The following is a 27,204-nucleotide window of genomic DNA, read 5'->3' on the forward strand; positions in this document are numbered from 1 at the left end:
ATTACAGACCATCTTCTATTGTTCTCTATCATCTTTTCTTTCCAAAGAGCTTATACGCTCATTCATGTTAGGAACTGTGATGTGCTGTTAGTGTGTAATCCTGCAGAACCTCTCATCCAGTGCTGACCAGCAGCCAGCAGGTCCTCAGTAAATACCTGTGTTTTGACTGAATGTCAGACAATTTCCCACAGCAAAAAAATATAGTAAAATCTAGGAAGTTTTGATGTTGTTGATTCCTGGTTCAAAAGACTGAGTTTAAGAAGAAGCAGAGAGAAATGACAAAAAGTAGTACCAGAGAGATCTCAGAGTAAGGAAATGACATTGCTCCTAAAATGCACGAATTGGGAGACAAGGTCAACTCCATGAGGTTGAAGTGCCTGGCCCATAGAAGATTAATATTAATGTCAAAAGCATACCTTGGAGATATTGCAGGTTCAGTCCCAGACCACCCCAATAAAGTGAATATTACAATAGAGTGAGTCACATGGGTTGTTTTGTTTCCCAGTGCATAAAAAGTTATATTTACACTATACTATAGTCTATTAAGTGTGTAATAGCATTATGTATAATAATAAACAATGAACATACCTTAATTAAAAATACTTTGTTGCTAAAAATTGCTAACAAACATCTGGGCCTTTAGCAAGTTGTAATCTTTTCTCTGATAGAGGGTCTTGACTCCATGTTGATGGCTGTTAAGTGAACAGAGTGGTAATTGCTGAAGGTTGAAATAGCAGTGGCATTTTCTTAAAATAAAACAGTGAGTTTACACATCAATTGACTCATCCTTTCAGTAAAGATTTCTCTGAGGCATGCAATGCTATCCAATAACATTTTATCCACAGTAGAACTTTCAAAACTAGAGTCAATTCTCTTAAGCCCTGCTAGTGATTTATCAGCTAAGTATATGTAATATTCTAAATTCTTGGTTGTCATTTAAACAATGTTCACAACATCTCCACCAGGAGAAACCACTTTTTAAACTCATCCATAAGAAGCAACTCCTCATCTGTATTAGTCCATTTTCATACTGCTATAAAGAACTTCCCAAGACTGGGAAATTTCTAAGGGAAAGAGGTTTAGTTGACTCACAGTTCAGCATGACAGGAGAGGCCTTGGGAAACCCACAACCATGACAGAAGGTGAAAGGGAAACAAAGCACCTTCTTCACAAGGCAGCAGAAAGGAGAAGAGTGGCAGAGTGAAGGGAAGAGCCCCCTTATAAAACCATCAGATCTTGTGAGAACTCACTCACTATCACAAGAACAGTATGGGGAAAACTACCCCCATGATTCAATTACCTCCCACTAGGTCCCTCCCATGACATGTGGAGAGTATTACAATTCAAGGTAAGATTTGGATGGGGGCAGACAGCCAAACCACATAATCATCTATTCAACTTTGACCATGACATTGCAGCAATTCAGTCACATCTTCAGGGTTCACTTTTATTTCTAGTTCTCCTGCTATTTCCACCACAACTTCAGTTTCTTTCTCCAATGAAGACTTGAACCCATCCATGAGTATTGAAATCGACTTCTTCCAAACTGCTGTTAATGTTGACATTTTGACCTCTTTCCATGAATCCCAAATGTTCTTAATGGCAATAGAATGATTAATCCTTTCCAGAAGATTTTCAATTTGGTTTGCCCAGTTACATTAGAGAAATCACTATCTATGACAGCAGTCACCTTATGATTTGTATTTCTTAAGTAATAAGACCTTGAAAGTTGAAATTAGTCTTTGATCCATGACTGTGGAATGGATGTTATGTTAGTAGGCATAAACAGGCATGAAAACAGCATTAATCAGCTTTTATATCACCATCAGAGCTCTTGAGTGACCAGATGAATTGTCAATGAGCAGTAACATTTTAAAGGAATCTTTTTTTCTGAGTAGTAGGTCTCAACAGTGGGTTTCAAATATTTAATAAATCATGCTACAAACAGATGTGCTCCCATCCAGGCTTTGTTGTTACATTTATAGAGCACAGGCAGAGTTGATTTACCCTAATACTTAAGGGCCCTAGAATTTTCAGAATAGTAAGTGAGCATTGACGTCAACATTAAGACACCAGCAGCATTAACCCCTAAAAAGGTCAGCCTTTCCCTTGAAGCTTTGAAACACTGACTTCTCCACTATAGCTATGAAAATCTTAGATGGTACCTTCTTCCAACAGGAGGCTATTTCGTCTACATTAAAAATCTTGTTTAGTGTAACCACCTTCATCAATGATCTTAATTAAGTCTTCTGGATAACTTGCTGCAGCTTCTTCATTAGCACTTGCTGTTTCTCCTTGCATCTTTATGTTATAAAGACATCTTTGTGTGATTGAGTGAAAATGGCAGACAGGAATTAAGACTAGTTTGCAGCTTCCTCTCAGACAGACAGAGCAGCATGTGGAGACTCACATCATGAACCTTGGCTCCCAGGACTACTGCAGGAACATACCGGGAAAGTCAAGAGAATCCTCGGACCCTTTGAAGGAACTAGGTCACTGCCTCAGAATCCCTGAGATGCCAAAAAGTTGTGAGTCTGCTTGCTTTCTCAATGGGGAGGCTCACAGGGATGGTTTAACATATATAAGTGAATAAATGTGATACATTACCTAAACAGAATTAAAAACAAAAATCAGGCCAGGCATGGTGGCTCACGCCTGTAATCCCAGCACTTTGGGAGGCTGAGGCAGGTGGATCACGAGGTAAAGAGATTGAGACCATCCTGGCCAACATGGTGAAACCCCGTCTCTACTAAAATACAAAAATTAGCTGGGTGTGGTGGTGCGTGCCTGTAGTCTCAGCTACTTGGGAGACTGAGGCAGAAGAATCACTTGAACCCGGGAGGCGGAGGTTGCAGTGAACCAAGATTGCGCCACTGCACTCCAGCCTGGGGACAGAGTCAGACTCCATCTCAAAAAAAAAAAAAAAAAGTCTCATGACTATCTGAATGGACACAGAAAAAGCACTTGACTAAATCCAGCATCCCTTTGTGATTAAGACCCTCAGCAAAATCGGCAGAGAAAGGACATACCTTAAGGTAACGAAAGTCATCTATGACAAAATCACAGCCAACGTTATACTGAATGGGGAAAAGTTGAAAGCATTCCCTGTGAGAACTGGAACAAGACAAGGATGCCCACTTTCATCACTTCTATTGAACATGGTACTGGATGTCATAGCCAGAGCAATCAGACAAGAGAAAGGAATAAAGGGCATCCAAATCAGTAACGAGAAAGTCAAAGTGCCGCTGTTTGCTAATACAATCGTATGCCTAGAAAACCCTAAAGACTCATCCAAAAAGCTCCTAGAACTGGTAAATGAATTCAGCAAAGTTTCAAGATACAAAATTAATGTACAGTAATTAGTAGTTCTGCTATTCACCAACAGCGACCAAGCTGACAGTCAAATCAACAATTCAACCCCTTTCACAATAACTGCAAAAATAAAAATAAAATACTTAGGAATGTACTTAACAAGGATGTGAAAGCCTTTACAAGGAAAACTACAAAACACTGCTGAAAGAAATCATAGATATCACAAACAAATGGAAACACATCCCATGCTCATAGAAGGGTAGAATCACCATTGTGAAAATGACTGTACTGCCAAAAGCAATCTACAAATTCAATACAATTCCCATCAAAATACCACCATCATTCTTCACAGAACTAGAAAAAAAAATCCTAAAATTCATATGGAATCAAAAAAGAGCCTACATAGGCAAAGAAAGACTAAGCAATTGGCCGGGCGCGGTGGCTCAAGCCTGTAATCCCAGCACTTTGGGAGGCCGAGACGGGCGGATCACGAGGTCAGGAGATCGAGACCATCCTGGCTAACATGATGAAACCCCGTCTCTACTAAAAGATACAAAAAAAAACTAGCCGGGCGAGGTGGTGGGCGCCTGTAGTCCCAGCTACTCGGGAGGCTGAGGCAGGAGAATGGCGTGAACCCGGGAGGCGGAGCTTGCAGTGAGCTGAGATCCGGCCACTGCACTCCAGCCTGGGGCGGCAGAGCAAGACTCCGTCTCAAAAAAAAAAAAAAAAAAAAAAAAAAGAAAGACTAAGCAAAAAGAACAAAGTTGGAGGCATTGCATTACCTGATTTCAAAGTATACTATAAGGTCATAGTCACCAAAACAGCAAGGTATCAGTATAAAAATAGGCACACAGACCAATAGAACAGAATAGAGAACCCAGAAATAAAGCCAAATACTTACAACAAACTGATCTTTGACAAGGCAAACAAAAATACAATGTGAAGAAAGGACACTGTATTCAACAAATGGTGCTGGGGTAATTGGCAAACCACATGTAGCAGAATGAAACTGGATCCTCATCTCTCACCTTATACAAAAATCAACTCAAGAAGGATCAAAGACTTAAATCTAAGACCGGAAGCCATAAATATTCTAGAATATAACATTGGAAAAATCCTTCTTGACATTGGCTTAGGCAAAGACTTCATGACCAAAAACCCAACAGCAAATACAACAACAAAAACAATGATAAGGCCGGGCGCGGTGGCTCAAGCCTGTAATCCCAGCACTTTGGGAGGCTGAGACGGGCGGATCGTGAGGTCAGGAGATCGAGACCATCCTGGCTAACACGGTGAAACCCCGTCTCTACTGAAAAATACGAAAAACTAGCCGGGCGAGGTGGCGGGCGCCTGTAGTCCCAGCTACTCGGGAGGCTGAGGCAGGAGAATGGCGTGAACCCAGGAGGCGGAGCTTGCAGTGAGCTGAGATCCAGTCACTGCACTCCAGCCTGGGAGACACAGCGAGACTCCATCTCACAAAAAAAAAAAAAAAAAAAAAAAAAAAAAAAAAACAATGATAAACAGGTGGGACTTAATTAAACGTTTCTGCACAGCAAAAGAAACTAAGCAGAGTAAACAGACAACCCACAGAGTGGGAGAAAATCTTCACAATTTATACACCTGACAAAGGACTAATATCCACAATCTATAAAGAACTCAAACAAATCAGCAAGAAAAAAAAATCCCGTAAAAAACTGAGCTAAGGACATGAATAGACAATTCTCAAAAGAACATCTATAAATGGCCAACAAACATATGGAAAAATGCTCAACATCACTAATCATCAGGGAAATGCAAATGAAAACCACAATGTGATACCACCTCATTCCTGCAAGAATTAAAAAATAATAGATATTGGCATGGATGTGGTGAAAAGGGAAAACTTTTCTACACTGTTCATGGGAATGTAAACTAGTACAACCACTATGGAAAACAGTGTGGAGATTCCTTAAAGAACTAAAAATAGATCTACTGTTTGATCCAGCGATCCCACTACCAGGTATCTACCCAGAGGAAAATAAGTCATTATACAAAAATAGATAATTGCATATGCATGTTTTTAGCAGCACAATTTGCAATTGCAAAAATATGAAAGGAGCCCAAATGCCCATCAATCAATGAGTGAAAAAGTTGAATCATTTTAGCTTTTGATTTAAAGTGAGTGATGTACGACTCTTTCTTTCACTTGAGCACTTAGAAGTCATTGTAGGTTTATTGATTGTCCTAATTTCAATATTGTTGTGTCTCAGTGAATAGGCAGGCTGGAAGAGATGGAGACAGATGTGGGAACAGCTGTTTGGTGGAACAGTCAGAACACTTATAGCACTTATCAATTAGGTTCACCATCTTATATGGGCACATTTCATGGCACCCACAACAATTACAATAGTAACATCAAAGATCGCTGATCATACATCACCCTAACATATATAATAATAAAAGTGTTTGAAACATTGGGAGAATTACCAAAATGTGACACAGAGACACAAAGTGAGTGCATACTTTTGAAAAAATGGCATCCATGGACTTACTTAACACAGGGTTGCCACAAACCTGCAATTTGTAAAAAAATAAAATAAAAACAAATACCAATATCTGCAAACAGAAATAATGCAAAGTGCAATTTATGAGATGTGCCTGTGATTGTCAATATTCTTTTGTCTTTTCTGGTTCTACCGTCTGGCTTCTATATTATTCACCTGAACTCTTACTTCATTTGACCTGACTTTTGTTTCTTTGCCCTGTTTTTGATTTGTTCTTTCGCCATACCATTTTTTTCCTTTACTAAAAGAAAAGCTTTTTAAAAAATATCGTAGTTGTATACGTAGGTTATGGAAAATTATATAAGCAAAAGATGAAATAGAGTAAATACACTCAGCTAACATGGCCAACAGATCTGCTAACATGCATTCTTCCAGATGTTTTTCTTTGCAGACACACACACATATATAAACTACATTTAAAAATCACACAACTTCAACCTGCTTTTTCACTTACTAAACTTTGATTATCTTCAATGTTAACGTTAATATGTGTATATATACACAGACAAATACACACACACACACACATATACTTACAATAAAAAATTATGGTTCAGTAGAGCAAGATGAGTAACCAGTAGGTCAAAAAAGAAATCAAAAGATTAGAAAATATCTTGAGACAAATGAAAATCAAAACACAACATATCAAAAATTATAGGATGTTGCCAGGCACAGTGACTCATGCCTGTAATCCCAGTACTTTGGGGGGCCGAGGAGGGTGGATCATTTGAGGTCAGAAGTTCAAGACTAGCCTGGCCAACACTGTGAAACCCCATCTCTATTAAAAATACAAAAAATTAGCTGGGCATGGTGGCAGGCACCAGTAATCCCAGTTAGTCAAGAGGCTGAGGCAGGTGAATCACTTGAACCTGGGAGGCGGAGGTTGCAGTGAGCCGAGATCATGGCACTGTACTCCAGCCTGGGCAACAGAGCGAGACTCCATCTCAAAAAAAAAAAAAATTATAGAATGTATTAGATTTGTGCAAAAGCAGTACAAAGAGGGCAGTTTATAGGGTTAAACACTTATATTTAAAAAGAAGATGATCTCAAAAAAACAACTTAACTTTATACCTCAAGGAACTATAAAAAGAGCAAACTAAGCCCAAAGTTAGCTGACGGAAGAAAATAATAATGCTTAGAGCAGAAATAAATGAAATAGAGAATAGAAAAGCAGTAGGAAAATAGTCAACAAAACCTAGAGTTGTTTTTTGAAAAGTAGACAACATTGACAAACCTTTGGTTAGACTAAGAGTAAAGAGAAGACAAATAAGACTATTTGAACTCAACGCTTGACTACCTTCTACTAGTTCTGTGACTTTGGACAAATTATTCAGGTGCTTGACATCTCAGCAAAGTGTGGACAGCATGAATGTCATCCTCAAGCCTGCTGCCATGTTTAAAATAAACCAAGTACTATGCTTGGCACATCGGAAACACTTGATAAACGCTAGTTATACAATTTTCTGTATTTTTCATGACTTTGTACTGAGTCCCTATATGGTTGTGTCTTAACAGTTTTTGATTAATGATCATTTAAGTGCATTCTAGGTTTTCATTGTTATAAGCAATATTGCAAGATGCATCCAGTCCATACGTCCTTCCACCCACCTGTAATTCTTCCCCTGACTTTTAATATGTATGGGCCTTTGGACCTGCGACACTTGTGTTCTCACCTCTCACCTTATCTCCATGATGACTATAATCTCTTTCTTTTAAAAAAAGTGTTTAATTATTTACTTTCTATTTTTGTAGAGATTGGGTCTCACTCTGTTGCCCAGGCTGGTCTTGAATTCCTGACCTCAAGTGATCCTTCCATCTCAGCCTCCCAAAGTGCTAGAATTACAGTCATGAGCCACTGCTTCCAACCGACTTTATTGAGTATCAGCTCTATTTCTGACATCAGAGTATAAAGAGAACTGCTGGCAGGGCACAGCGGCTCATGCCTGTAATCCCAGCATTTTGGGAGGCCAAGGCAGGAGGATCACTTGATGCCAGAAGTTCAAGTCCAGCCTGGGCAACAGAGTGAGACCCCCCCCCATAAAAATAGAAATAAAAAAAATTAAAAAAAAGAACCACAAGCATAAATTCTTTGTAAAGTGTGGAATAACTCTGTGAGCCAAGGAGTCTGAATCAATGACTTCAGTACTTTATTTGAAATAATTATTTTCACATAATAGGTCAGTAACTCCCACCCCATCCAATCAATCAGTGAAAGGAGTGAAGCAAATGGGCTCTATTTGTTCATCCTTGTGTTTAATTCTGCAACAGGTGCTCAGGTGATAACTGTCAGTGAGGATGTTTCCACTTGTAACCTTCTGTGATTAGATCCAGCACAAGAAAAACACTTATTAGATAGAATTTCAATGCATTAGAACTAATGTCACTAGCTACAATCATGTCGATATGATTTCACCTGAGGATATTTACCAGGGTTACTAGTGTGGCAGGTCAGAGATCAACTCTCTCCCTCTTAGAGTAAAATTACCCAAGTTTGTAGGACACTATGTGTGAATCCTGATTATTTTGCTCATCCAAATCTCAAAGAGCAGTGATAATGTGTGAACAGTGACACCAAACACCACCGAGCATCAGAACTTCCTCATTTCTCACTGTCCTCTTTACCAGGGTCCCTCCCCATCTTTCTCTCCCCTTTGCTTATTTTGACTTCCTTCATGTATCCTTTTCTAAAGTCTTCCTGTCTTCCCTTCATCTTCTCTCCCCAACCACTCTTAATCTTTGCCTTGACCCTGCCTCTCTCTCTCTCACTCGAGCTCCCATGTTGTCTTGTCCCCATTCTCCACTCTCAAACTTCTTGGAAGAGTGCCATTGCAAAATTATAACTGAGACAGTGAAAGAGATCTAACCTAACCAGCTCCACCTTGCTTCTAACCTCCAAGCTGTCTTCGTTCATTCCTAGGCGTAGGCTGAACTAATTTGGGGAAGAACTTAGTTTATGGTTTAAAACAAAGACAGTAACAGCCCTTTCCCAAAACAAACCTCCTTCTTGGTTGGAGACTAGACTGCCTTTGTAGGACTAACAAATTACCCATAATTGGAAATTATGGTTTAGGAGTCATGGAGCTGGAGTTTACAACATTCTGACCCTCCCTAAACTGCTCCTAAGGTCAGTGCTTGAGATATTATGCAGATCCTGCACTGACGGGTCAGCTGGCACCACCCAGTTCGATAACTGGCTTATCTGATCTTGTGGCCGCCACCCAGGCACTGACTCAGTGCAAGAGGACAGCTTCAATTCCCTATGATTTCATCTCTGACCCAATTTTCATGACTTCATACTGAGTCTCTTTATGGTTGTGTCTTAACAGTTTTTGATTAATGGTCATTTAAGTGCATTCTAGGTTTTCATTGTTAAGAGCAATATTGCAAGATGCATCCATTCAGTCCTCTCGACTCACTGGCCTTCCCCCAACCCACCAAATTATCTTTAAAACTCTGAGCCCCAAATTCTCGGGGAGACTGATTTGAGTAATAATAAAACTCCAGTCTCCCGTAAAAACAAACAAAGAAACAACTACTTGGAAGAGTGGTCCTTATTGCTGCTCCCCTTCTTCACATCTCATCTCTTCAAATCCCTCAGCCTGGCTTCCATCTCTATTGCTGTCGATGCTGTGCTCTCAGAATTCAGGAATGATAAACCAACAGCCACATGTGATCCTGGTTTTCCTCCTAATTCTGTCAGATCCTTTTTTCTTGACTTTTCTTGGACCGTTTCATTCCCATTGACGTTAGGGTCTCCAGGGCTCCAGGGCTCCATCTTCTATCACTTTCTTCGCTAGCTCTTCCCACTTGCCTTGACAATTTTACCTAATTCCATGACCAGCTGATGGCTCCTAAACTCACTCTTCAGCTGAGCTCCACCCAACAGTGATTTCACTGTCACCGCTCTAATTATGACCCTTGATGTTTCCCACCCAAAACTATTACAACATCTTAATTAGACGTTCTGCTTCTGCTTTCACCCTCTTCTAATCAGTTTTCTACCCTGATTCTGTGCTTTTTTAGCACGTAGGTCTGATGATGTCAGGTTCCTTCTTTCAGCAACAAACCAAGGGGGGAAAAGAGCTCCTCATGCTGTCCACCAAAGCTCTCAGGCATCAGTCTTTATCTACCTCATTCTGTTTCACACATCATATAACACTCCAGCCCACGAGACTACCTGCTATTTCTAGAAAATGACATCCAATCTTATGGTGGTTTTGAGCTTTTCTTCTTGCTATTAGCTCTTGCTGGAATGTATTTCTTCCCCATCATTTTCCTAGTAAAATCCTGCTCATTCTTTCAGTTTGAGATCCAATATGATCTCCTCACCCTACTTTGCTGGGGTAAAATGATCTCTCTTTTACCCATGTTCCCATCCACATTTGCTCATACTACCTTTTATTACTTGTATAATCATCTTGTATTACTATCTAAATTATGATCCTGTGAAGGAATGGGCTATGTTTTGTTCAATTTTTGAATGGTAGTTCCTAGAAGTAATCATGCACTAATAAATATTGGTTGAATTGAATTCTCAAGTCCCTCTAGCCCTTTTGCAACCATAAGGAAATAAAAAAATGAGCCACCAAGAGGGAAAATAATAATTTGCAAAATTAAAACAATATCTGTTCTACATGAGTTGGGAAATATATGCTTTGGAGTGAATTCAATCCAGTTGGGGCAAAGAAGGGAAACAAATGTGCATTTTCTGGTAAGAAACCCAATTTGCCTTTGTGATTATATTAAAACATTTGCCCCCACATCTAGATAAAAATTCACAGACTTTAAAACAATTCTATATTGAGATGTATCCAACTTACTTTTTTTTTTTGTCTTGAGACGGAGTCTCGCTGTGTCACCCAGGCTGGAATGCAGTGGCACAATCTTGGCTCACTGCAACCTCCGCCTCCCTGGTTCAAGCCATTCTCCTGCCTCAGCCTCCTGAGTAGCTGGGATTACAAGCTGGGATTACACCTGCCACCATGCCTTGCTATTTTTTTTTTTTTTTTTTTTTTTTTTTTTTTTGTATTTTTAGTAGAGACGGGATTTTGCCATGTAGGCCAGGCAGGTCTTGAACTCCTGACCTCAGGTGATCTGCCCACCTTAGCCTCACAAAGTGCTGAGATTACAGGCGTGGTGCACTGAGCTCGGCTGACCCAACTTACTTTTAAGTTAAACCTCAGGAATTAGTGGGAAAAGATTTATTTCCTTCTCTCTGTGTTTTCATGCAGAGGAACTTCCTTAGATAGAAATCCCAGCTTTACTCCTAACCTCTTACTTATTTCTGCAGGGTAATTTTGCAGGTTGATGAGTTGAGGGAAATGCACCATTCATACTCCTCAGCTCCCTTCTGTCTCCTGAAGAACAAGTGTCTTATAGGGCTCCCCACCACAGTCTGGTGGCTGGCCCCAGTGGGAGAAAGGCCTGCATTCAATTGACCGTAACTAAGTGGATATGTTTGTAAAATTCAGGGTAAACGATAAGCAAACACACTAGGCTGCCGACTTGAGGCACAGAATTCAATAGCTTTATCATTTCCATCTTTTTGACTCCTGTGCCTCCCTCTCAATTGGTTTCTAACTGGGCATGGACATCTCAAATCTGGAAAGAATGCAACTCAAGAATTTCATTTAATAAACATTCACTGAAGGGTGACAATGTGGAATCCATTGCACAAGATATGGGCTGTATGAAGGTGAAATGAGAAATTTAAAAGGCCAAAACTCTGGAACTGAAATAGGAGTTCCCTGATCCCCTTTGCAGTACATGCAGCAGGGGTGTGGCTTGTCTGTGCAGTCGCCTCTGCTGCTCAAACCTCCAACAGGAGAGAGAACACATAGGCAGGTGCAGGAGCCAAGGCAAGTGCTGTGGGTTCCCGCCCCCGGGTAGTGTCCAAGGGTGGGTGCCTGCAGTCCCAGTGTTACAATGCTCTTTTAGCTCTGCCATCCTCAGATGGTTTAAGTTTTAACCAGCCCGTGGACCCTCTGTCTTTTCACAAGGATGGGGGCTAGTGTGACAGTTTTCTGTATCCCGAGCTCTTGCCCAGCATCCCGGAAGACTCGGTGACACATGAGCTTGAAGGATGAACGTGAGGTTTTATTGAGGGTTGGAGGTTGCTTAGTGGGATGGATGGCGAGTTGGCAGGGGGATGGAGTGGGAAAATGATCTTCCCCTGGAGTTTGGCCATCCAGCTGCCGAATTCCCCTCCAACTGTCCCCAGCTGAATCCCTCTTTGCCTTCAGACATTCCTTCTCTTCTCCCTTTCTCTGCCATGCCGTTCTGCTATCCATCTGCTTGCCTGCTTGTCCCCTCGTTTCCTCGTCTGCTTCTGGAGCCTTGGGGTTTATATGGGTGCAGGACAGGGGGGCAGGGTAGGCCAAAAGGCAACTTTTTGGGCACAAAAACAAAAATGCCTGTTCCCACTTAGGGCTGCAGATCTTCAAGCTTGAGGATGGGGTCTTTGCCAGGGAACCACCCTCTTCTCCCCAGTATCGCCCTGTCTCCTGTCCGTATCAGAACTGCTTCCAAATATAGGCTGCAGACAAAGCACCACATGGCTTTCTGGCTTACCTTTCCTAAATACCAGGTTCCTGTTAGATGTGAAGCACAGATGGTATGATTTGGATCACAATTTTCTTTGGCTGCATTATTTCTCATTTCACTGAATGATATTTTCTAAGCAATCTTATTAATTTCACTATCATTTCACATTTATACTAAGGAAAGTAGTTATTTTCTTTATGCTTTCAGAAAGATCCTGAGCAATAATTGAATTAAAACAATAAGTGCAACTCTTGTCAAAATACCAAATTAATTCCCAGAAAACTAAGTTCATTGACAAATTTCGTGTTTTAACTTCATTTGATTTAAATTTGGGTGGTTGGAACATTGGGAAGGACTTACTTTTTTTTCATTTCTTCATAAAATATAATTTTTATCACTCTTGTACTCTTCCCAGCTTAAAATATGATCAAACCAGGATCCATATACAACTGGAAGAAAGGTAAACTGTTCATATTAAACATTATGGGTTTGCATCCCTGAGTTCTTCCCACTTCAGCAAAAAGTGAGAGAGTTTTCCTTAGAAGAGCTAAATTTCACTATTGTTTCAACTAAATACAATGTTGTGATATGAAACTGGATGATCATATCTTTTATTAAGCCTATTAGTGTTGTTTTGTCTATTTCTAGTTAATATGATCTTATTGTAAGCAAAAGGGGCAACAGAAATACAGAGCTACACATTTTTCCTAATAACTATGTTCTGATTACTGCTTTGGTTTTTGAGAGAAATAGACAAACATTGAGAATTTATCATTTTCTTTCTGAAAGTGACATACTTTTCATAATTATAGGCTCACCACGAAAAGTTTACAGACTTCAAATAAAAGATTCCATTCACTTATCTTAGTTCAAGTCTGAAAAACACAGTCCTAGGGATTTATCTGTAGCTGATTTTATCTCTTTCTTGTTGGTAAAGGACAGCCTTAAAAAACCTTTAGGGCTTAAAAGTAAAATATTATCGTGCACAATAATCTCTTCAGCAGTGATGATTAAAAACAAAATGTGAGCAACTTCTTGTCCTCACAAGAAGCCAAATAGTATGAAAATCTCAAGCATAAAACATAGTAATTGAAAGTGCTATAATCCATCATTCCATGCACTCATCATCCAAAGTTTAAATTCTAGCTAATGCCCAAGCATAAAAGAGCTACTCTGCTAGTGATTTCCTGAAGATCTGCTGACTTTTGATTCACTGAATAAACATTTATTAAGCCATTAGTGTCTGCCAGACATTGTGCTAGACATTCTGAACATTAAAGCTTTGATTAAATTGAAGTATAATTAACTCCAAACTAACTGCAGTTTTTCATGGCTTCAGTTCTTGAGGAAATTAAAGGCAAGAAAATAACCATAATGTATTTTTAGAACAAGAATTTCCAGGATGACTGTAGTGTCATTAAAAAATCAGTACCATTTCCTGTCGCTGGGACCCACAGGGTTATATATGTAATAAGAATTGGTGCTTAGAAAAGCTGTCCTGATACAGTCTTTAGTTATTAGCAATCTCAGACTATTCCGATGACTTACAAAAAACATCTTAGAATTACTCAAATTACTGTCAGTGATAAGGGATTTGCCCTCTAAGAATAGCCCATCTTTTCCCAGACACAAAAACTGGATGATAGAAAAACTGATCTCTGATGCATATTTGGGAAGTTAACTAGTCCCTAGCATCCAAACAGTGTTCAAACATATTACCTGCCTCCCCACCTCGCACCAACAGCCACAGCCCAGGCCTCCTGGATGATGTCATCCCTGTGCCCAGGGTTGCTGAGGTTGCAGATGCCCTTGAGACTGTCAGGGAAGCTCAAGCTCTTGTGCCCAGGAAGCTGGGCAGGGACAGAGACTCAGTGTCACACTCCAAGGTCAGGTGTAATTGACTCTGCCCATTATGTTTTTTCAGTTGAAAATATATTGCAACATGCCTCAAAATAGATTTTAAAAAGAACTTTTGGAGCATAGCCTGATTGCAATTTGACAACAAGCTGTTCTGTTACTAATTAATTTATATACCACCTTGTTCCAAAAGACTTAAGTCAGCCAAAAGAATGTAAACAATTGGCTGCCTGTGTCTTCCATACTACCATAGGAAAGTGAATGTATTAATATATTTAAAGACTTTTTTTAAAAAGTTAATTTTTTTTTTTATTTTTAACTTATTTGAAACAGTATCTCATTTTGTCACCCAGGCTGGAGTACAATGGTGCAATCTCTGCTCACTGCAACCTCCGCCTCCCAGGTTCAAACTATTCTCATGCCTCAGCCTCCTGAGTAGCTGAGATTACAGGTGCATGCCACCATATCTGGCTAATTTTTGTGTTTTCGGTAGAGACAGCATTTCACCATGTTGGCCAGGCTGGTCTTGAATTCTGGGGCTCAAGCAGTCCACCTGCCTAGCCTCCCGAAGTGCTGGGATTACAGGTGTGAGCCACCACACTTGCCAAAAGTTAGAATTTTTAAGAAAACATTTGAGTTAATTTTTAAATCAGAATCCTCATTTTGCAGGTTATTAATAGATCTGGGACTTTAAAGAAAATGTAGCTTCCAAAATAGAGATTTGAAATCCTTTTCTAGGAAATGCTTTTCTTTGGTTAATTACAGAATTATCCCACCACCTCTTGGCCTTAACATATGCCTGGACTGCCCTTTCTCTGTGGTCCAAATGGCCCCTTCCCCTGTGTGCCCCTGAATAGAGGTTGCTTACTCTCATCCAACCCATGTCTTAGGGTCTGAAGAGTCAACAATCTCACTGCTTCCTAGAAACTTTCAGAACTCCCTCCTCCTATAGAAACCAGGCCTCTGTGAGAGTCATGCGACTCTGCCACTCTTTCCTTCAATATTTCAGTCATAAGTTGACCTCCTGTTCTCTCCCCTACATTCACAGAAGATTCTGACTTTAGATCAACATTTTCTGTGTCATCTCAAATCTCACCATCAACTGGAGTGACTTTAATGAAGAGTTTCTGCGATCCCTACTCTGACCACTTTTGTCCCTTTCTATCTTTACTTTCTTTCCCTTGTTCATCCTCTCCACAGTTTTCTTGTCAAAACCTTCAACTTCCTTGCCCCTTATTGCTTATTTCAGTCACCTAAAAATGTGCCCAGTGTTGAATCAAAACACTTTACCATCTTTTCTTCTCTCCACTGCTACAGAGTGCTGCTGGAGAAATTTACACAACTCTATTCACACCAAGGCCACCTACCAAACCTACTTGTCCTACATTAACACATTCTGTTCTTTGCGTCAGCTATTTCAAACCTTCCATACTTTCTGCAAACCTTCTGCCCCACCCTTATATCTGATTATAATGAGCATCTTAGTCTTGAGTTTCTAGAAAGTACTTTGAGGATAGATAATTGTACAGAAAATATAAATTCTCTAGGATGAAGTGGCCTAGGAAATATAGAGTAATAATATGAGACTGGAGATAGAGCTACAAGGAAAAAAAGAAAAAAATGCTAATATATTAATTTCATCAAAATACTAACTTGTCAAAATATTACTAGAGCACAATTTTCAGTTATTGTTTAACTCAAAAAAATAAAACATATTTATATACTATCTAAAAGGTAAATTACAAGTTAGATAAATGGAGCTGTTTCTTTTTTTCTTTTTTCTTTTTCTTTTTTTTTTTTTTTTTTTGAGACAGAGCTTTGCTCTGTCACCCAGGCTGGAGTGCAGTGGTGCAATCTCGGCTCACTGCAACCTCCGCCTCCTGGGTTCAAGTGATTCTCTTGTCTCAGACTCCCAAGTAGCTGGGGTTACAGGCACGTGCCACCAGGCCCAGCTAATTTTTGTAATTTTTTTAGTAGAGACAGGATTTCGCCGTGTTGGCCATGCTGGTCTCAAACTCCTGACCTCAGGCGTTTTGTCTGCCTCGGCCTCCCAAGGTGCTGGGATTACAGGAGTGAGCCACCATGCCCAACCTGCTGTCTCTTTATTATACTGTCTTGTCATATAACTCATGTCTATGACTACATTTGAAGATGAATACAGACTATCCTGATGCCTTAGTTGTAATCTCTTTAGATAAATATTTGCTTACCATATTTTCACATTGATATAAAACTACTTAAAAGTCTTCTGTGTCTAGTAGAATAATGAGTAGATTTCTATAGCATATTTTAGTCATTACTTAATTTGAATCTCTAATCCTACAAAATAGATTTATTAGTCTTATTTTATATTAGAAACGTAGAACTCAGAATGGTTACTCTGCTCATCCAAAGTCACACAGGGAATAAATTGTAGTCAGAGCTTGATGCCAAGTCTTCTACCTCCATCACCTTTTCTTTCTACTACATTCTGTTTTCATTTGCAAGAGGATAAGCCTCCCCTCAAAAAGTCATTGAAGGCTGGGCGTAGTGGCTCATGCCTATAATCCCAGCACTTTGGGAGTCTGAGGCAGGTAGATTGCTTCAGCTCAGGAGTTCAAGACCAGCCTGAGCCATATGACGAAACCCCATCTGTATAAAAAATACAAAAATTAGCTGGGCATGTTGCTGTGCACCTGTAGTCCCAGCTACTCAGGAGGTTGAGGTGGGAGGATTGCTTGGGGCCAGGAGATCAAGGGTGTGAAGAGCTGTGGTCGCATCACTGCACTCCAGCCTGGGTGAAGAGTGAAACCTTGACTCAAAAAAAAAAAAAAAAAAAAAAAAAAAAGGAAAGAAAGAAAAAGAAAAAGAAGGAAAGTCATTAAAGAACATCCCTGAAACACAGTCACATGCATATAACACATCCATATGTGCATACACTCAGAAAGACAAACAGCCCTATCTTAATGAAATGGGAAAGTCTCCCAATTCCCCTCGCAGGACATGTGCCAGGGGTGTGGCTCACCTGCTTGGTCACCCTAAAGCTCAAACCCCTAGGAGGAGCATGCAGACAGGCAGGTGCAGAGGCCACCTGTGAACTTTTGGGCTCTGGCCCCACGGCAGCATCTAGGGGTGGGTGTCCATGACTCCCAAAGCCCAAGTGGTCATGTGTTACAAAGGTCTTTCAAATTTGCCACCGGTAGATGGCTGTGTGTTAATCAGCTCAATGGACCCTCTTCCTTATTGCAAGGGCAGAGGGCCAGTGTGACAGCCTTCTGTACTCTAAGCTCTTGCCCAGTATCCTGGAATAATCAGATCACATGTGGGCTCAAAGGATGAGTTCAAGGTTTTATTGAGTGGTGGAAGTGGCTCTCATTGAGATGGATGGAGAGCTAGATGTGGGGATGGAGTGGGAAGGTGGTATTCCCCTGGAGTTGGGCTACCCAGCAGCCGAACTCTTCTCTGACCACTCCCGGACAAACTCCCCTCAGCTTCCAGACATCCCTCCTCTTCCCTCTTTCTCTGCTGTGTGTCATTCCACCATCTCTGGTCTGCTGGTCTCAACATTCAGCCACTTGTGTGTGTGCCTGCTAAAATCTCAGGATTATATGGGTACAGGATGGGGGCATAGTGGACCAGAGTGGTCTTGGAAAATGCAATACTCAGGTGTGAAAACAGGAGTGCTCATTCTCATTTAGGTCCACAGGCACAGGCCCGAGGGTAAAGCCCTGGCCAGGGATTCCACCCTTCTCTACCCAGCACTTCCCTATCCCCTCCCGTATCGTTATAAGTAAAGAAAAGTGAAGCTACTGCTTCCATTCATACAGATTTCCTTTAAAAGCTCTAGTGATTCAGTGACTATTCCTGGTGTTGACAGGGTTTGCACAGGCTGGATCATCTTGATGTAGAATACTTACAAGTAAAATCTCTTCGTACCTAAGGTGTAAAAGAATCATGTGGAATATTTTTCCGACCACACTCTGCCCCTCCTAGATATTCTGCTGTGAGTCCTGATTAACGTGGTGACAACAAAGGCAGATGTTCCCTGAAGGCCAATGAGCTTCACCGAGTTCTGGTCTGGGCTGGCATTTTTGTGGCTGCGATCACAGAAAAATGATCTCTAGAACAGAAACAGTACTAGGTCTGCTCTACCCTGCCTTAGTCAGACCATATCTACAGTGTGTGTTTCCTTCTAAGCACTGCACAATAATAGAGATGTGGCCAAATCAGAGCTCATGCAGCCGGGAGAGAGAGGTGGTGAACCACAGAGTGTAATGACAGTAGACAAAAACAGCATTTCTTTTCTTGAGGAAAAGCAGACTCAATCTTTGTTTTTTTAATATATGTATTTCAACTCTGCTTACTCCAAAAACGGAATTGAGGTAGAGTGAGGCATGCAAACTATCTTCAAATATTTAGAAGTCTTTCATATGGAGGAGGAATTAATAATCAGGAGGACTGGTGTTTTGTTTGGTTTGGTTTGGTTTGGACAAATTATGACACAGTGGTAAAGGCAAAGATTTTCGAGCTGCTACTTGAATTTATATCTTGAGTGTTTTCCTTATTAGTTACACATCTGTGGACAAGTGAGTTGGCCTCCCAAGGTTTGCATTTTCCTCCTCTGTAAAACGAGGATAATGACATCTACTTCATGGTGTTCTAATAAGGAAGACATGACATATTGTTAGCATGGCACTTAGATAAGTGTCTGTAGCACATGGTTAGAAAACAGTAAATGTTTAAGATTTTTTTTTTTTTTTTTTTTTTTTGTGATGGAGTCTCACTCTGTTACCCAGGCTGGAGTGCAGTGGCATGATCTCGACTCACTGCAACCTCTGCCTCCTGGGTTCAAATGACTCTCCTGCCTCAGCCTCCTGAGTAGCTGAGATTTCAGGTGTGTGCCACCAAGCCTAGCTAATTTTTTTTTGTTTGTTTTTGAGATGGAATCTCATTCTGTGGCCCAGGCTGGAGTGTAGTGGCACAATCTCGGCCCACTGCAACCTCTGCCCCTGGGTTCAAGTGATTCTCCTGCCTTGGCGCCCAGAGTAGCTGGAATTACAGGCATGCACCACCACACCCAGCTAATTTTTGTATTTTTAGTTGAGACGGGGTTTCACCATATTGACCAGGCTGGTCTCAAACTCCTGACTTCAGGTGATCCACCTGCCTCGGCCTCCCAAAGTGCTGGGATTACCGTGTCTGGCCGAGAACTTTTTTTTAAACATCTCAGCAGTTCCAACATAGAATGTGTTGCTTTGTAAGGGTAATTCAAACATTGGGTAGATATTTTGACCAGATAAACATTAAGGTACCTGTCCTTCCTGAAACTTTATGATTCCACTAAGTGTGTGCCATTAGTTAAAGAGGAAAACAGATAATGAAAAACAGGAGTTGAAATAGTGTGAGCATTGCATATTCTTCTATAGGGAATAGCAAACCTATTTGCTGCTGAATTACCAATGTCCTTATGTTAAAGTTACACTTGCTGTGACTTCCCTGAAATGAAAATATAAAAGTGTAACAATTTTCAAGCAAAATAACAATATTTAACAATTAAAAGGCCGGGCGCAGTGGCTCACGCCTGTAATCCCAGCACTTTGGGAGGCCGAGACGGGCGGATCACGAGGTCAGGAGATCGAGACCATCCTGGCTAACACGGTGAAACCCCGTCTCTACTAAAAAATACAAAAAACTAGCCGGGCGAGGTGGCGGGCGCCTGTAGTCCCAGCTACTCGGGAGGCTGAGGCAGGAGAATGGCGTGAACCCAGGAGGCGGAGCTTGCAGTGAGCTGAGATCCGGCCACTGCACTCCAGCCTGGGCGACAGAGCGAGACTCCGTCTCAAAAAAAAAAAAAAAAAAAAAAAACAATTAAAAAGTTCTACTCTAAGTCCAATAAGAGACAGGATTCTTTAGTTGTGCAGCATTCCTAAATAATTTGTCTTCAAAATTCTGTATCATCTTGGCATATTTATTTTTGTTCAGTGAAAGCCTTGGGAATTCAGAATAGTTTTTCTAAGTGCTTCAGACACCAATGAGTCAGGGAGAAAGGGTTGGAGTCAATGGCTGTGTGCTGTACACACAGGACCAATGTGTGCTGTACAGCTTAATCAAATCACATTTCATTGTGATGTTTTCAGGATAAATTACTTTCCATTAGGTTTTTTTAAACGAATATATTTTTAAATAATAGAGACAGGTTTTCTCCATGTTGCCCAAACTGACCTCAAATTCCTGGGCTCAAGTGATCTACCTGCAATGGCTTCCCAAAGTGTTGGGATTACAGGTGTGAGCTACTGCACCTGGCCTTCATTCATTTTTATAAAACCAATTCTCTCACTGTTTGTTTGAGGAACTTACTTGTATGAGTGTATGTATTTTTTTATTTGTGTTGTTTTGTTTTCTAGGCAGGTATATATATAAGGCACATTTCAGACTACCTCTTCAGGTTTTAGCTATGTGTCTATGCATTTCAATCAGTGAATAATTATTTCACTAAAAAGATTGGTGATATATGAAAACAAAAGGCGCTTGTACAGAATTAATCTCTGTTTTGAACACACTAGCTCAATAAGTAATCAGTAATATGTGCTATCCACAGGTTATAAGAAAGACTGTTGCTATGGTTTGGCTGTGTCTCCACTCAAATCTCATCTTGAATTGTAGCTCCCATAATTCCCAAGTGTTGTGGGAGGGACCCAGTGGGAGATAATTGAACCATGGGAATTGATTTTCCCCATAAGTTCTCATGGTAGTGAATAAGTCTCACAAGATCTGATGGTTTTATAAGGGGAAACCCCTCTTGCTTGGCTCATATGTCTTTATTCACAGCATGAAAATAAACTAATACAGTAAACTAATAACTAATACAGTAAACCAGTAGAGTGAGTATCTGCTGGAAAAATACCCAAAAATGTGGAAGCAACTTTGGAACTGAGTAACAGGCAGAGGTTGGTACAGTTTGGAGGGTTCGGAAGAAGACAGAAAAATGTCAGAAAGTTTGGTACTTCCTAGAGACTTGTTGAATGGTTTTGCCCAAAATGCTGATAGTGATATAGACAATAAAGTGCAGGCTGAGACGGACTCAGATGGAGATGAGGAACTTGACATTTGGGCTGTTTTCATGGCAGCCCCTCCCATCACAGGCCCAGAGGCCTAGGAGGAAAATGGTCTTGTGGGCTGAGCCCAGGGTCCTCGTGCTGTATGCAGCCTAGTGACTTGGTGCCCTGCCTCCTAGCCACTCCAGCTGTGGCTGAAAGGGGTCAACACAGGACTCAAGCCATGGCTTCAGAGGGTGCAAGCCCCAAGTCTTGACAGCTTCCACGTGGTGTTGAGCCTGTGAGTGCACAGAAGAACTGGAATTTGAGAACCACTGCCTACATTTCAGAGGATGTATGGAAATGTCCAGATGCCCAGACAGAAGTTTGCTGCAGGTGTGGGGCCCTCATGGAGAACTAGGGCAGTGGGGAAAGGAAAATGTGGGGTTGGAGCCCTCACACAGAGTCCCTACTGGTGGAACTGTGAGAATAGGGACAGCATCCTCCAGACCCCAGAATGGTAGATCCACCCACAGCTTGCACCATGCACCTGGAAAAGCCATAAATACTCAATGCCAGCCTGTGAACACACCCTGGAGGGGAGCTGTACTCTGCAAAGCCACAGGAGTGGAGCTGTCCAAGACCACAAGAACCCACCTCTTGCATCAGCGTGACCTGGATGTGAGACACGGAATCAAAGGAGATTATTTTGAATCTTTAAGATTTGGCTGCCCCACTAGATTTTGGACCTGCATGGGGCTGGTAGCCCCTTTGTTTTGGCCAATTTCTCCCATTTGGAACAGCTGTATTACCCAATGCCTGTACACCCATTGTATCTAGGAAGTGAATAACTTGCTTTTGATTTTACAGGCTTATAGGTGAAAGGGACTTGCCTTGTCTCAGATGCGACTTTGGACTGTGGACTTTTGAGTTAATGCTGAAATAAGTTAAGACTTTGGGGGACTATTGGGAAGGCATGATTCATTTTGAAATGTGAGAACATGAGATTTGGGAGGGACCAGGGTGGAATAATATGAGTTGGCTGTGTCTTCACCCAAATCTCATCTTGAATTTTAGTTCCCATAATTCCCATGTGTTGTGGGAGGGACCCAGTGGGAGATAATTTGAATCGTAGGAGCAGTTTCCCTCATACTGTTCTTATGGTAGTGAGTAAGTTTCATGAAATCTGATGGTTTTATAAGGGGAAATCCCTCTTGCTTGGCTCTTATTCTGTCTTGCTGCCACCAAGTAAGAAGTGCCTTTCACTTGCGCCATGATTGTGAGGCCTCCCCAGCCATGTGAAACTGTGAGTTCATTAAACCTATTTTTCTTCCCAGTCTTGGTTATGTCTTTACAGCAGTGTGAAAATGGATTAATACAACTGTGAAGAAGCAAACTGAGAAAGAATTTGCTTAGAAAGAATATAAGAATAATATTTAGTATATTTCTAAAAATGGTTACAATCCACCTAAACTTTTGGAAAATGCTTGCATTTTTGAGTGAGAAAGTTCACTGTGAATTTAAAATAAAAATTATTGTTATATTTACCATTTTCTCTTAGGAATAGCTCTAAAATCACAGCCCATGTTTTAATGCAGATGAGATTAGGGTTATCTCTGTAGTAGTGGCATAAAGAAAGAGCTGTGTCTTTTAGATTCCTAACGATGTAAAAAATCTGTTAGATTCATTTATTCTTGGATGGAAATAACCCCAGTACAAAACATTTCTATAAGGAAGTAGCATTTAAATTCACCTGTGCAAGTCACAGTTGTTTTGGGCAGCTTCAGCTGATGATTAAACCCAGTATTAGAAGTTGGATGTGATAGTAATATTTTCAATCATGCTCAACATTGCATGCTCTGCTTTTAATTGATAATCAGAACAGGCACATTTTACTTAGGTATGAAAGCATTTGCTGAGTCATCTTTAATACATAACTCTATTTCTGTGACATGTTTATAACATCACCTGATGGGTTCTTTCTGCCTGCTGCACAAAATCAATTGACTGAGACCATGGCATTGCAGTAGAGAAATAGTTTAACTGATGTGAGACCGGCCTCAAATCAATCTCAAAGGCTCAAAGGCTAGGATTTTTCCAGGAAGTTTGTGAGCAGGGGACTAGGGAATGGAGAATATTGATTGGTTACAGATGAAATCACAGGAGTGTGGAAAACAGTCCTTGTGCACTAAGTCCACCTCTGGGTGGGACCACGGGATCAGTTGAGTCATGAGTCAAGAGTCTGGGTGCAGTCAACCTGAAAAATATCTCAAAAATCCAATCTTAGGTTCTATAATAGTGATGTTATTTATAGGAGTAATTGGGGAAGACACAAATCTTATGACATTTGACCACATGACTCCTGAGCAGTAAGGTATTATAGAAACTATACCTACATCTTATCAGAATTTAGGCCCCTCTCATCATCCTAACATTGTGGTGTGTATTAGTCCATTTTCATGTTGCTGATAAAGACATACCAGAGACTGGGCAATCTACAAAAGAAAGAGGTTTAATGGACTTACAGTTCCACATGGCTAGGAGCAGCCTCACAATCATGGCAGAAGGCAAGGAGGAGCAAGTCACATCTTATGTGGATGGCAGCAGGCAAAGAGAGAGAGCTTGTGCAGGGAAACTCCTGTTTTTAAAACCAGTAGATTTCATGAGACTGATTCAGTATCACGAGAACAGTACGAGAAAGACCTGCCCCCATGATTCAGTTACCTCCCACCAGGTTCTTCCCATGGCACATAGGAGTTGTGGAAGTTACAACTCAAGATGAGATTTGGGTGGGGACACAGCCAAACCACATCATGGTGTTACACTGGTTTTGCAAAGGTGGTTTGGTTTGGGAAGGGCTATTTTTATCCTTGCTTTAAGGTTAAACTATATACTACATTTCTCCCAAAGTCAACTTGGTCTACACCCAGAAATGACCAAAGACAGTTTAGAGGTTAGAAGCAAGATGGAGTCAACTGTGTCAGATTTGTCTTGCTGTAATAATTTTATAAAGATAGTTTCAATTATAGTCCAGGTATTGTATGAGTCCACATGAATAGCACCTGCTATTTTTAATTGAGAGACGTATAAAGGCCACTGTATACAGGAATAAATAGTCACTAACCCCCTCACTTACCTCCAATACCACAATATCCTCTCTTTATCTGAGGAAGGAATTGTGGAGCAACCCAACATGTCATGCTTTCTCTAACTGTTCTAGACTTTCTCAGCAGATCACAGAACCCCAAGGCTCAGGGAGCACAATTTTAATAATCTACTTCTTAATAAAAAGGAATAAAATGGCGGAACGTTAGTCCTCATCCATTTAGTTGGATGTATTTGTTTCGACAAAGAAGAGAGATTTTAGGGCCTTTGGAGAACACCTAAAGTTACATATCTGTAGTATCTTCTGGCAAAGACAATGCAACTCATGGCAAAATAATGCCTATTTTGTCAAAGACTGTATTCTATGAAATCAGAAGAACTATTGGAGTAGGTTGGGGGACATACAGGGAAGGTGGAACAGGACTCTGGAAGTGATAGGGGATCAAATATTAAACAAAACGTCATGAAATGTGCTGGAAAGCATACCTTTCACATCAGAGAGTTTAAAAACATAAAGAAGGAGAAACAAAAATTAGGAAGAAAATATAGAAGGCAAAGCAGGGTTGTGAGCTGGGAAGGAAAGACTAGGGGAGGAAGCTCCTATTTGACAGGCCCTGTTAGGGCAAAAGAAGCTTGTCCAATCTGGGAGCTCTCAGGGACCAAGCCATCAGTAACAGCGGACAGGTTATCCTCTCAGGAGACAGAACTGGAAGGTCTCAGTTCCCAGTATGGGGCACACTGAAAGTATTGTATCTTAAGGCTATACCTTCCTTCACTGTGAAAGTTTAATAGTATCTCAATCCTTCTGAGCTTCAGTTTCTTTACCCATAAAAGCAGAAATACATACACTTGTCATTGTTGTAATGTATACAAAACACATAGCTTACTATCTGACAGTCATTTGTTATCAATGTTATTGCATTACACTAAGTGTTACTTAGTTTACCAGACTCCTTTTCTCCTCAAATCTCTCTCTCTTCTCTGTCTCGTCTCTCTCTCCTTCCTGCCTGTCTTAGAAATCGTCTGCTGGAAACGAAAATGATTTGTTCAACGAAACTGTAATCCAGTTAATACATCTTCCCCTGTTCTGACAGATTCACTGGGGGCAAAGACAAACTCTCTGACATTTTGCCTCTGGTTGATTGTGTTTACTTTCTTTGGGGCACAAGAGTAGATGGTGTGGGCAGAGGCACTGTGGTCACAGAGTTACAATCAGTTACACATATGACTGGTAGGTTGTTTCTGTTTTTATGTTTAGAATGTGGCTGACATCGTTTGAAGAGGCTTTACTACTGGGAACTTGCAATGTATCCTGATTTTGCTTTTCAAATATTCTTTTTTTTTCCTGATCAAAATAGAATTTTAAAATATTCCTCATACATATATCTCTAAAGAAAATAAAATTCAACACTAATGCCATACTGTAGAAAATCACTTGGCACATTGATATATTTATATCTACTCTTCTTTAATGCATGTATGTGTATATTTTAACTAAATTCAGATTATTTCATATATATGAATTTAAAAACATAGTTTCTACTTAACCTTAACCCACATGCGTTTTGCCATGAAAACTTAAATTTGAATAAGAAAGTTTTGAAAATAGAAAGCATTCTTTTAAATTACAATTCACTTTTAAAATAATGTGTGCATGTTAGCTGGGTGCAGTGGCTCACGCCTGCAATCCCAGGACTTCGAGATGCTGAGGTGGGAGGATTGTTTAAGCCCAAGATTTTGAGACCAGCCTGAGCAACACAGTGAAACCTTATCTCTAAAAAAAAAAAAAAAAAAAAATATTAGCCAGGCATGGTGGCACATACCTGTGGCCCCAGCTACTTGGGAGGCTGCGGTGGGAGAATTGCTTGAGCCCGGGAGGCAGAGGTTGCAGTGAGCCAAGATTGTGCCACCACACTCCAGCCTGGGTGAAGGAGCGAGACCCTGTCTCAAAAATAAAAAATAAAAATAATAATGTTCACTTTTAAAATGGCTTGAGGTAACTATTCTTTGCATTTTTATTACAATTTATTTATTTAGTTTCCTATATAACCCCATGCAAGGATGACAGATAAAATTATTAAAATATAAGTGGCATTTGCTCTGCTTTCCTTTCTTTTTTTTCTGAGGCAGAGTCTCGCTCTGTCGCCCAGGCTGGAGTTCAGTGGCGTGATCTCAGCTCACAGCAAGCTCTGCCTCCCAGATTCACGCTATTCTCCCGCCTCAGCCTCCCGAGTAGCTGGGACTACAGGCGCCCGCCACCACGCCCGGCTAATTTTTGTTATATTTTTAGTAGAGACGAGGTTTCACCGTGTTAGCCAGGATGGTCTTGATCTCCTGACCTCGTGATCCCCCCGCCTCGGCCTCCCAAAGTTCTGGGATTACAGGCGTGGGCCACCGCGCCCGGCCTGCTCTGCCTTTCAAGCTGCATAACAGACCAAATATCCAAGCCCAGTTTTGTCAGATCTCCAAACCTCTGTCTTTATCCCATAGAACTTACCTTGCATTCCATTGGCTTAATATTCCTGGGTGGCACATGTCATAGCGCAAAGGCATTGGAATTATTCTTCTGTCAGAATACAACTTTAGCTCTTCAAATTTAGAAATGTCTCCAATTCAATAGGAGATGTTAGAGTAATTCTGGTGTTGGGAACGTTCCCAATGGCGTCTGCAACCCAGTGAATGCCTTCAAGCTAAAATAAAACACAATTTTCATGACATGTCACTCTTGATAAAATGGATGTAGAAAATTAGCACGCTATAAAAGCGATTAATCCATTAGTTTTATTGTAAACAGTTATTATTACCTCCTGAAACCTGTCAAAACCTGCTGA

The 27,204-nt window shown here is 40.7% G+C and overlaps 1 protein-coding gene across 1 annotated transcript in view; it reads right to left on the bottom strand.

The window, feature by feature from the left end:
- LDHB (lactate dehydrogenase B) overlaps positions 1-26,724 on the bottom strand; it is a 478,946-nt gene extending 452,222 nt beyond the window's left edge. Inside the window, exon 1 of the mRNA XM_050747646.1 lies at positions 26,721-26,724. The gene's annotated coding sequence lies outside the window, so the exon portion shown is untranslated. The remainder of the gene's footprint in view (positions 1-26,720) is intronic.
- Between the last annotated feature and the right edge of the window lie 480 nt (positions 26,725-27,204).

Source organism: Macaca thibetana, chromosome 11 (assembly GCF_024542745.1).
Source record: "Macaca thibetana thibetana isolate TM-01 chromosome 11, ASM2454274v1, whole genome shotgun sequence".
In the NCBI taxonomy this organism is placed as follows: domain Eukaryota; kingdom Metazoa; phylum Chordata; class Mammalia; order Primates; family Cercopithecidae; genus Macaca; species Macaca thibetana.